Genomic DNA, 13,349 nt, shown 5'->3' with positions numbered 1-13,349 from the left:
TGGGTTCTGGGTAGACTATTTAACGGTTAAATACTGATGATAGCTTCTCCTAAAGTGAAAGAAACCCAAGTGAGGTTTCGATCATATTAATGGTCGCATTTTGCTACTTATATATGTGTTTAATGCCTATAAAAGGTAACATTTACTACTTTCTTACCTATATTTCCGTGTTCTAGACGGGCAAACCAGACATACTTAAATGAAGCTAATCTGTTTTCTGATATATTGCATACTTGCACCATTGAATAATGCTTTATGGGGTTTCATAATAAAAGTTCGTTGAAACGTAAAAAAATAAATTGTTTTGTCCTTATAAATTATACACTCATAGACAATGATAACACTGTTGTTTACCGCCTCGGTAGCATTTACTAGTGGTAGAGCGCCCGCTTCGAGTGCGGGAGGTTCGATCCCCGGCCGCGTCATACCAAAGACGTAAAACTGGCACTAGTTGCTTCCTCGCTTGGCGCTAAGCATTAAGAGGATAGTGCTAGGACTGGTCAGCCCAGTGTCAGTATAATGTGACTGGATGGGGTATCATGTCACGTGTCTACGGCGTGATATTCCGGCGCGGCAGCACTATAAACTTGGGCATTGTACTCACTACTACCGTCGTTTATATGACTGAAAATTTGTTGAAAAAAAATCGTTAAACCCGAACACACACACATACACTGCTGTTTATATTCTTAAGATAACTGACAGTCCCTTAAAGGGTTGGACTCCAAATTTTAGCTAAACAATATCTTTCTGTAAAATTGAAATTTGGTTATATAAGGAATATTAGAACATTAGGTTTTGTTTTCTTTACTGTTTTAATAGATAATAAATCGAGAAAAAATGTCTTGGTCGAGAATTGAACCTGGTATGGCTCGGCAATAAATACTTCCCTTCCATATTGGCCAATACGCCACGGAGGGACCGTTTATACAAAGCTGTTTACCTACGGTAACCCGTCACAAACGCTTTTCAAAATAGTAAAAAAATAAAAAATTTTGATGTGTTTCCATTACATATAATCTCTCAGTAGCTACATGTGTACCTTTCAAAGCCTTCTTAAGAAATACAGCAATAATTTCCTGATATCTATAAATATTCTTTGTTCTTTGATGTCGTACCATCTGGAGGTCACTTGTAGTGTAGCAGTAGATGTAGTTGTTAGCTCACCTGAGCCAAAGGCTCAGGGTGAGCTATTGTGATCACTCACCGTCCGTCGTCCGTAAACTTTTACTTTAAACGACACCTCCTCATAAACCGCTAGGCCAATTTCATCCAAACTTCACAGGAATGTTCCCTGGGTGAAGCTCTACAAATATTTTTCAAAGAATTGAATTCCATGCAGAACTCTGGTTGTCATGGCAACCGAAAGAAAAAAATTGAAAATCTTCTTCTCAAAAATCAGAAGCCCTAGAGCTTAGATATTTGGTGTCAAGCATTGCCTAGTAAACCTCTACCAATTTTGTTCAATTCATGACCCCGAGGTCAAAATTGACCCCGCCCCAGAGGTCATATGATTTTACATAGGAAAATCTTAAAAAATCTTCTTCTCAAAAACCAGAAGCCTAGAGCTTAGATATTTGACATGTAGCATTCCCTAGTGAACCTCTACTAAAGTTGTTAAAATCATGACCCCGGGGTCAAAATTGGCCCCGCCCCAGGGGTGACTTGGTTTTACATAGATTTCTATAGGAAAATCTTCAATTTTTATTTAAAAATAAACCAGAAGGCCTAGAGCTTAGATATTTGACATGTAGCATTACCTAGTGGACCTTTACAAAATTTGTTCAGATCATGACCCCCGGGGTCAAAATTGACCCCGCCTCAGGGGTCACTTGATTTTACATAGGAAAATCTTCAAAATTTTTCTAAAAATAAACCAGAAGGCCTAGATCTCAGATATTTGACATGTAGCATTGCCTAGTAGACTTCTACAAAAAAATTCAAATCATGACCCCCGAGGTCAAATTGACCCCGCCCCATTGGGTTACTTGATTGTACATAGAAAAATCTTCAAAACTTTCTAAAAATAAACCATAAGGCATAGAGCTTAGATATTTGACATGTAGCATTGCCTTGTGGACCTCTACAAAATTTGTTCAAATCTTGACCCCCCCCCCCCCCCCCCCACCCTCCACAGGGTCAAATTGACCAAGCCCCAGGGGTTACTTGATTGTACATAGGGAAATCTTCATAAATTTGCTGAAAATATACCAGAAGGCCTAGATCTTAGATATTTGATATGTAACATGCCTAGTAGACTTCTACAAACTTTGTTCAAATAATGATCCCCGTGGTAAAATTGGCCCCGCCCCAGGGGTTACTTGATTGTACATCGGAAAATTTTCCAAAAAAAATTCTAAAAATCATCAGTTTGACATTTGAAACATGTAGCTCATATTACTCAGGTGAGCGCTCCAGGGTCATCATGACCCTCTAGTTTTTCAGTTAATTTCTTCTCGTATGCAGGGTACTTGGCAAGAAATACATATTTATCACACATGTAGGTCAATGAGTGGTCACAAATACTAGAACATTCCAGAAGATTTGCTCGCATACTAATCAGCATAGTGTACAGGGTAATAGCTAATCAATAATAAACATATTTCTAAATTTAGTGGTTAGGTCAAGTTTAACATTAGGTCTTTCGGTCAAACAAACAAACAACATCCTCTAAATTTGCAGAACGGTCGGAGACCTAGGTCAATATACAGGATAAACAAAGCATGAAATTAACTCCTTAGTTCTTAATAATCTTATTAACTGGTTAATGTCTGTCTATGTTTTAGGTATCATATCTTCAAAAACATTTTATATAAGCTGCGTGTTGTATAAATAACTAAAATGCATAAGATAGTCATGTACGTTTAACGGGTATTTTTCTTACAGGCATTGACCTGGTATCATAATTTTAATCGCTTAAAGTTGACGTCAAAGCACTTAATATTTAATAGGCCATGTAATCTTATATCCAGTTTTGCTACAGCAAAGCCTAAAATAGTACTGGTCGGTATATCTTGCTGACATTATTTGCACATTCTATTACTCTTGATGTTCCAATAAACCTCCAAATTGAGTCTTTTCAAATTAGAATTGATTAATTAAACGCCCACCACTGTTATAGACATTATTTGAAAAACCAAACAACTACATTCATGTAGCATTGTTTGCTTCTGAAAGTAAAGTCTGTTTCTAAGAACTGGGTGTGGTTATTGCACGGGGGATTGTATCGCTTAAAGACGCGCCACAAAAAAAAACTGTTTTCTTTTGTATATCCTTAATGGTAATTTTACAAGATCTGCATGCAAAAATTGAGAAATACAAGTATTTAGTTACAAATTGACAGTGATATATGTTAGACAAAGACAATGTGTTTATGTATAAACATCACAATTTGTTCTTACATAGTAAAATAGTTTTGTTTTTTTGTGTGTGTGTTTTAAAGCTATACTGAAAAGAGACTGACTGAATAAGTTTACAGATGACGTTGCGACAGCACATTTATCCAGGGAGGGCCTAAATTGCCCACTTGTCATCTTGTCATACTGTATTTTACCAGAATTACCAGAACGATTTTCACGAAGTTCATATGGGAGGAAAGAAAAGGTCACATGGCTGTGGTGGGTCTTTAAGACGCGCCACAGAATAACTGTATTCTTCTGTATATCCATTTATGTAGCAGTATGCACATTACTTTATCATGTTTATGTAGGAAATTGAATTAAGATCACACTCTGTTTCTACATAGTAAAATTGTTATTTTTCTGTGTGTGTTAAAGCTATACAGTAAAGAGATTGACTGAATAAGTTTGTAGATGAAGTTGTGAAACCACATTTTAATATCCAGGGGTGGTCTAAAGTGTCCACCTGTCATCTTGTAGTATAGCTGTATCATACCAGAATTATCATACAGTGATTTTCAAGGTCATGTGCGAGGAAACTACCCAGTGACCTACTATTTACAATGTACCTGTAGTGTACTCGTTAAATAAACTTTCTGTTCTGATCTTTTCTGCTATTTGAACAATACAATACCGACACATTTTCACATACGTCATGCCACTGGAACAGTCAACAAAACCATACGTAATTTTCACACAGTTAACAGCTATTTAAAGTTTGAGTAGGTCTATTAATTGTTGAACGGAACTTTATTGTATTGTGTCAGCAGTTGATGAAAAATTAAAGTATTTATTTTTAAATAAAAGTGTCGCGCCACAGACACTTATTCAAATATGTAATCGGTCAATAAGAACTTTAGTCGATACAAACATTATAGCATAACTTTGCTTAATTACAATTATTCTGTTAAATTATGGGAGCGGTTTCGATCGTCTTGTCAAAATTTATCAGTGGGAGGAATTTTATCCTTGAGGGGTTTTCCGGCGCCCTTTTAGCAAGACCGAATGATTACTAGGCTGCTTTTTACCCGTTAATTAGATATGACATCTATTAGCTATGTGACATTTTGTACTGAATGCTATTACCGCCTAGAGAAGTATGTGTTGCAGCAGTCCATTACATTACGACATTTAGTGTGCAAAAAGTAGGGCTATTTCTTTGCATTTTTGTTGGAAATGACGAAAATGCCATTTCAAATTCGCGGAAACATGATTGCACTGGACCCGTTTGAAATTTCGCATTGTCGTTCGCATCTGATATTCAATGTGACATCCAAGAATCCACAGAATGCCATGTTTTATTTTTTACTTAAATGGAAATTCCACAAAACGAATAGATACCAGCTGGAGAAAAAAGGGGGAAAATGAGAAGATTCAGGGTACAAAAGCGAAACATATAAATAGCTATTCAACGTTTGGCATTGTCAGTATTCCACTTCAAACGTAGGGTTTAAGGTATGGGTTTTAAGACACTAACTTTCGGTATAAAAAATGGCCCAAATTTTCCATCTATTGCAAATGACTGGCCTAAAGTGGATGTACATTTTACAACCTGAGGCTAGACGTAAATAATGGTAGCGAAAAATACCCGTCTCATTACAGTTTATTTTGAACTCATTGACGTTCCTGTTGCTATAACAAAAGTTGCTATATAAAAAAGTCAGCAAACAAATCTTGTGAACTAGATCCTGTCCCAACATGGTTATCAAAAGAATGTCTTGACGCACTAACACCAGTGATAACAAAAATTATAAATGCATCTCTAGACGCTGCGTATGTGCTCAAAGCGTTCAAACATTCACGAATAAGACCTCTTCTAAAAAAAAGCCAAGCTTAGATGCTAATGTCCCAGGTGTCAAATCTGCCTTTTCTGTCTTAGAAAAAGTGGTAGATGTTCGAATTGAAAATTATCTGAGGAACAATGAACTCCATGAAGTCAATCTGCTTTTAAGAAATTCCACTCGACCGAAACCACCCTATTTAAAGTCCAAAATGACATTTTAAGAACAATGTGACTATTCTTGTGATGCTCGATCTCTCTCTGCAGCATTTGACAATATCGACCACGCGACGTTGATTCATCGCCTAGAACGTCACTTTGGTATGACAGGCAAGCCACTCGCATGGATGATGTCATACCTTAGTGACCGCTACCAGACCGTATGCATAGACGGTAAGCTATCACAACCAGTGCTCATGAAGTACAGTGTACCCCAAGGGTCTGTCCCAGGGCCAAAGAACTACACAATGTACACAAAACCATTCGGAGATATCTGCAGAAGGCACGGACTGAACAATCATTTCTATGCGAACGATTCGCAGTTATATCAAGTATTCAAGAGACTATCCATCGCGTTGAAAGTTGTCTAAAGGATATAGTAATTTGGATGAATACCAACATGTTGAAACTCAATGCTAAAAAAAACAGAATTAATCATATTTTCATCTGAGCACAAAGCACCATCTGTTTCAAACATTTCTGTGACAGTGGACGGCTCTGAAATCAAACAATCAGGCAGTGTCAGGAACCTCGGTGCTTTCCTGGACTCGAACATTAGGACGGAGCAACATAGTGTGTGTAGGAATTCTTATGCACAGATGCGACAAATTAGATACATCAGACAATATGTAACCATAAACGCAATCAAATCTCTAATTAACTCCCTTGTTACATCACGTTTGGATTATTGTAACTCTCTTCTATATGGGATTCAAAACAGTCAATGAACAAACTATAATATGTCCAAAATACGGCAGCTAGAATCGTAACCAGAACATCCAGATACGACCATATAACACCTGTGCTACGTGAACTCCATTGGCTTCCTGTGCAGTGCAGGGTAGAATACAAAATTCTAACACTGGGGATTAATCTCACTAATTACCTGGTAGAATAATGTAGGTACTTGGCCGGCCAGTCAAGAGGTGTTTTTTTCTGTGGGGTTTATCATAGATGTTCTCCGGACCGTTGGGGATTGACCCAATCATTCGGGACGGTTTGCATGCTGGGATGCATTTCACAGGCATCATACTGGTTAATTCTGTCTGTTCAAAATGTAGGATATCTTCTGTTCTATTCTGTTCTAACCTGTTACTTTGATAGATCAGTTAATTTATTTACGCTATTGTATTTTGTTTCATGTTTTGATCTGCTTAACTTTAATTTAAAACGCTATGTATCTTATTACCGTAATGTAATTTTAAATTCATTCTATTATAGTTCAATTACCATTATTTTATTGAACATTATATAGATGCTTTTATGTAAAGCACTTTTGAACGTATTTTTATATGAAAAGAGTGCTATATAAATGTGGAATATAATAATAAGAATATAACATTCGATTCAAGCACTCATTAATTTATTCGCGAGAAGTCTTTTAAAAATAATCTCATAAACAACTTAGTACTAAACTGTAACATCTGAACTAATATTAATGCAGAACCGCACTCCGAATCCACCCGGCCTTGTTCTTTGAGATATTGACTTGTTACAGGGGAACTTTCATGACTGAAAAGCAATTTCAAAAGGTCGTTTATAAAGGCGTTTCAATGGGACCATCATTTGGTCGCCCCTCCGTCCTGTCGATTGATAAGGGCGATATTGCGACATTGCGATGCGAAGATACGATGCGTTGGATTAACACTTACGTCTCGTCTTTTCGCATAGTATTATTACACCATCGTCCCTTCAACTTACGGGGTGATAAAGTATGACAGTGCTATCGCACTTTCGCATCGTAATATCGTAATTTCGCCTTAGGTCAATATGCGATATTGCAACAATAAAATGTGAAAATGCGAAAACACGATGCGATGTGCGATATTAGTATCACGTCTTCGCATCGTGTTTTCGCATTTTCGCGGTATATTATCGCGCAACTGCATCGTAGCATCATATTACCGTAGTGACGTACCAATCTACACGGCAAAGGGGCGAAAAAAACGGTGGTTACAAAATAATGGCATTCCATTAGATTGAATATATGTAATATCCAGAACGCTAAAAAAATATATCTGGCAAACAGTTATTATCACGTTGGTGGCCGCGTCTGACTCAACGCAACCTTGTGAAGAAATTTCATTGAATAGCATTAATTGTGGGAATTATTAATTCTAAGAGCACTTAATCATAATCAATCCATTATCATCCTTATTCACTTGGCACACATTGCATCCACTTGAGACTGATGAATATCATACATAAAAGGTACTTGATATTTCATAGACTTGGAATATTGATATTCAAATATAGAACTGTTATAGCTTATCATATAATACAAGCAATGAAAATAAACATCATTATTATATGCAAACAGCGATTAAATCTAGAGATTACACTTCAACCTTAAAAAAGGTTTTGCTGTAGGGTTTTGTGAACAAATGTGTATTATAGTCAATAAGGTAAAAGCTGTACATGCGCTCACAGTCACCTGAAATTATTCTAGAGTTACTCACACATATTCACTCTCTAAGGTACATACAATGTCAATGAGGTGCACTTTACTTTTTCATTTCATTAATTAAGCTATAGCAATTTTAAAAACACACTTATTATCATCATCTTTATGAAATAAATCCTGTGTTTGTGCGTTTATAAGGAGATATTTATAAGGAGATAAACCAAAATGGGACTTCTCGTAAATCGTGCTTGCGATTCTTGGATGATTTGCAACCAAAATGGGACTTCTCGCAAATCGTGCTTGCGATTCTTGGATGATTTGCAACCAAAATGGGACTTCTCGCAAATCGTGCTTGCGATTCTTGGATGATTTGCAAAAAGTCCCAATTTTGTTTATGCCGTATATACGCACAAAAATAGTATTCAATTTTTATATATGCTTGCTACAAGAGTAAGTGCTTTGCTTTCCATGAGTATCAGAAAATTCCTAATCAATGTCCGCATATCGATCTTTTCAACATCTAAATAGAACAGCCAGACAGACCCGTTGACAGATGGCCGCAATGTAACATACATGCTGGCGTCGACTATGGTGTTGTGCCTTGGGTCGAAGTGGAAAAGCATCTTTTGGCCTATACGAGATGTGCAGATCGGGTTGGATTTCTGAAATACATGTGCTGATGCTCCGTGTTGCTGTTGTTTGAAGACATCCCTGTACTAGCAGGCTTTGCGTCTGACCCTCTTTTCGCACCGCGGACGGCTTCCTCTTCTGCTTTTGAACAATTTCTTAGTCACCCGTTTCCAGAGAGATCTATCGCCTGCTTACGACTTCCAGGACTCTGCGTCCGTGCCGCAATTTTATATCACTCTCGCAGACGTCCTTGAACCGTACAGCAGGTCCATTGCATATACAATGAACAAATTCTAATACGTATTAATTAATATCTGGTATACCACGTTTCCTATCATGTATACGAGCGTAACTGATACACCCTAGAATGTAGCTGCCTTTGCAGTTATGAATAAGTTTTTCGAATGTAATACACTTACACTAATTGTCGGAATTACTAATTCAAAGAGCACTTAATCATAGAAATTTCTTCTCCAAGACGAACATATCATCCCCACCCATGGTGCAGCTGACATATTTCCTTTGTTTTATCAAGTATCCACTTGAGACTCACGAGCATCATAACGTGTTTCATAGACTGGGAATGTAGATACTTAACTATAGAATTTTTACAGGTTTTTATGGGTTAACAGGTTATCATATTTGGATTAACATTATTTAATTGCACGCAACACTTAAATCCAGAGACAGCAGCCACAAGAATTTTACACATGTAGCATTCTGATATAGAGTGTCTTTTTTTTCTGTTCAGTTGCTCATTGAATTAATCATTTCAACTGATAGAGTAAATCTGAGATAGAAAAATCTCATAACAGTCTTATTCCTCAAAGTAACAGTGGCGCACAATGATTCTCACGGACTCACACATATTGTTTTTACTTTTTTTTGTGTGCGCCGGGGGTGGTGGAGGAGATGCTTGTGTACAGTGATTCGTCGAATATAGGATGTAAATCAAGATCCATTGGGACTTATCGTAGTTCCTTGCGTTAGATAGATAGTTCGATAGATAGAAACCTGTAAAAATAACCTTTGATCGAATTTCAACTAAACTACTTTTACTTTTAAAAGTCAGACAAATTGACGTTCTTTAATTGGTAAAAACTAACCTTGTACCATAGGAATCGTACCACAGGAGGGGATTTAAATAATCGTACCACTGAAACCATAATTAGCCCTTTCTTAGAAAAAAAAAGCCAAAACGTTATGTGCCGTAGACAAATGAGCCGCACCATGAGAAAACCAGCATAGTGCATTTGCGACCAGCATGGATCCAGACCAGCCTACGCATCCGCGCAGTCTGGTCAGGATCCATGCTGATCGCTTTCAAAGCCTATTGAAATTAGAGAAACCATTAGCGAACAGCATGGATCCTGACCAGACTGCGCCGATGCGCAGGCTGGTATGGATCCATGCTTGTCGCAAACGCACTATGCTGGTTTTCTCACGGCACGGCTCATATGATTATCGTCATTGGACTGCTTAATACACATAATAATTAACATGTTACGATTTCTTTTCTTTGACTGCGTCAAAATAGTACAGGCATATTGGTATGTTTTTAGATATGTTTTATATTACTTATGAAGCCATATATATTGGCGCATTATATCATTGCGTTTTATTATGTGTCCATTATACAATTCATCGGGATTTGTTTTGGTAAACTATAATATGTACGTATTCTATGGGCAGAACCGTATTGTGAAGTTTATTAACATCATACTTTTACAGGGGGAAAAAAGAGAGAAATTAGCCATTATATATAAATCTGATCGAACGAGCACGGAATTTTGACCAGCGTATACGGGTCGTGCACTTCAAGTATTCTCCAAGTGAATATAAAATGAGCCGTGCCATGAGAAAACCAACATAGTGGCTTTGCGACCAGCATGGATCCAGACCAGCCTGCGCATCCGCGCAGTCTGGTCAGGATCCATGCTGTTCGCTTTTAAAGCCTATTGGGATTGGAGAAACCGTTAGCGAACAACATGGATCCTGACCAGACTGCGCGGATGCGCAGGCTGGTCTGGATCCATGCTGGTCGCAAAGCCACTATGTTGGTTTTCCCATGGCATGGCTCATATTATTAACCTATCATATAAGAAGGATGGATTTGAAAATGCTTCAGCTGTTTTGCTTTGTCATTTCTGAGTAGGAATTAAATACCTTTGCAAAGCAGAGATTCCGGGTACAGCGTACTAGAATTGCACCAAATATCCTTTACACAATAGCCATATTACGTGCAAAAAGTGGTTCTGTTGCTGAAAGTGTTCGTGTTCTAATCAATTATAAGGACATTATCGCCTGAAAGACTTTAGGGTATCAAGGCGTATAAATGAATTAGAAAAATGATCAAAAGACAAAAACTGCAAACAGAAAAACATTCTTTTAGAAGTTAACTTAGTTTAATCTCCTGCGCTCTATTGGATAAAAATGAAAAGTCGGTTATTGGGTTCATAACTATTCTCAAGGTTACGCTAATTTGGTAGTACCATGATGTGTTTGCGTGGTAAACTGGTGTCTATGTTCTGCGCGAATGTGAAATATGTCTGATTTGCAAACTCGGTGAGGAATATGAGATAATTCTACTTCTTATGTTTCCAAAATGAACGACATAGCATTCGACCTCCTACGACAAGACCACTGCGCCCTCAATTCATTTGTAAGAAATGTGTTACGGCCGAGAAAGTGGAACAAAAATACAAAGCAATATTTCTGCAATTAGTGACATTTTGAGATGAACATTTGAATGACTGCTAGAACGCTCACTGAATCTATAGTCACGTTTGTTAAAAAAAAAAACGTGTTCTAGGGACTAGTATCATTTTTATATTAAAATTGTAAACTTGTGTTTATTAATACAAAAATCATACACGTTTTGAGAAACCCTTTTGAACACCCGTTTTGGAAAACGTACGTAATATGTGATAGCGCGTTATATCGTCTGTCCTTCTGTCTGTCCGTCATATTTCGATTTGGTAGCATAAATTAAAAACCTATTCAAAGTATTGACTTCAAACTTGCAATATATATGATATAGGTGGGCAGAGTTCAACAACCCATATAACTCCCCCTAACGCGTTGTGTCTTAATATCCCGTCACCGCCGCCGCACAAAACCTCTAACTTGTCTATCCCCTACTCCATACACATACACATTTCCAGGAATATAGTTAGGCATAACGGGCCACATAACCCTCCAGCCGAATCCCAAATATCCCACCTCCCACCAAAATATGTTTCCCTTTTATTTTATTTTATTTTGCATAGATACCATGACCGGCGCCGTACCGACCGGCCCACGTTCCAATCCCTCAACATTGATATTGACGGAGACCTGCGAAAAGTGTTATTGACCGAAGGAGTATGATCGATTAATTTCATATTGACCAGACCTTAATTTTTAAGCAACATTTGTTTTATTATATCTAATAACTGCAAGGCTAATTGAGAAAAGAGTTATAGTCCAAAATTTTGCAACATTTTTTCGAGGATTTTTGGTCATTAAGGCATACAGACATTAAATAGAAAAATGGCGCGAAAAAAAATGGTAGTCGCATAATGGTAGTCGCAAAATAGTGGTGCCTCGATTTTCTCCAATTGTGCAGATTCCTGAAAAAGCAGAACAAAATTTCGTTATTGCATAACTGCTAAAACGATGATCTACCTGTACTATGAAACAGAGTACAAGCAAACCTGAAGCCTCGTTCACGTGGTATGAATTTTAGTCAAAAATGAAAACAAAAATATTAGAATAATAATGATCAGGAACAGTAGGCATATCAAATTTAAAAGTAAAACGCGCTTGATATCCTGCTTGGTTTAACTGACCAACAAATCGAGTTGTGTTATGGAAATATTAAACACCATCGAAATAATAATAAAACCTGAGTTTTAACAACGGGACCCAGTCTTGCACATGGAAATGTTGTATGAACAAGGGAGATAACACATTAGCTGCATTTTAATTTTTAGTAAAGAAAAATACTGATATAGATATGCCTACTTAGGTTGCTTTGTATGTCTTTATTTATTGTAACTTCATATATTCTGTAATGTCTTTACCATACCTTTCTTGATAACAAATTAAGTAACTTGCCGATTTGCTAAAAAAGAAAGAGTAAAATAATGATGAAAATGATGTTGTTGATTATAAATATTAGTGGCGGCAATTTTATAAATAATAATGATGATTATCATAAAGATAACGATAAGGAGGAAGCGATGGGATTGGTGAGAGAGAAGAAGGAAAGAAGAAAGAAGGAGAAAAATACACCACTATGACATTATAAGAACTCAAATTTGAAATTAGACGCTTTTGATTTTATCAAACTATTTTCTAATTTTGTACAGGAATGTTTAAAACCCGTAGGTCTGGTTTAATACTGAACTGAAAAAAAAAATGGTTCGGCAAGGTGTATCTTTAATTGTTTGATTTAAATGTACATGTGTTTTATGTTTAGTTAATTGTTTCATATTAATATTTTCATGCTATGCATTTTTATTATGCAGTCTTGATGCATTTATATTATGATTTATATGCCACAGATGGACAATCAATTGTAAATGAAAAATATATTCTATTCTCAATGATTCTATTCTCTACAATGCAAATAGTAGAAAATGACCAATTTACTCGCTGTACAGACAAATTTACTTCATTATTTTCATAAAAAGTAAAAAAAAAAAAAAATCAATAAAAGCTTACTTTTTGACAGTATCTATGGAAATCATAAAAACACTAATCTCTTACATAAACACAGTAATTCATGCGGATAACTTTTGGTGTTATCTTTTGCCACAAGGGACATCTGATAACAATCGCATTAGCAGGGACGCTTGCAAATATGTGCAGATAAATGTTTTCCGTATGCACTTCATGTAGATAGTTACAAAAGACTACACGGGGTTTGGTTGTT

This window comes from Mercenaria mercenaria, chromosome 9 (assembly GCF_021730395.1).
Source record: "Mercenaria mercenaria strain notata chromosome 9, MADL_Memer_1, whole genome shotgun sequence".
In the NCBI taxonomy this organism is placed as follows: domain Eukaryota; kingdom Metazoa; phylum Mollusca; class Bivalvia; order Venerida; family Veneridae; genus Mercenaria; species Mercenaria mercenaria.
Note: the sequence above shows the minus strand (reverse complement) of the source record.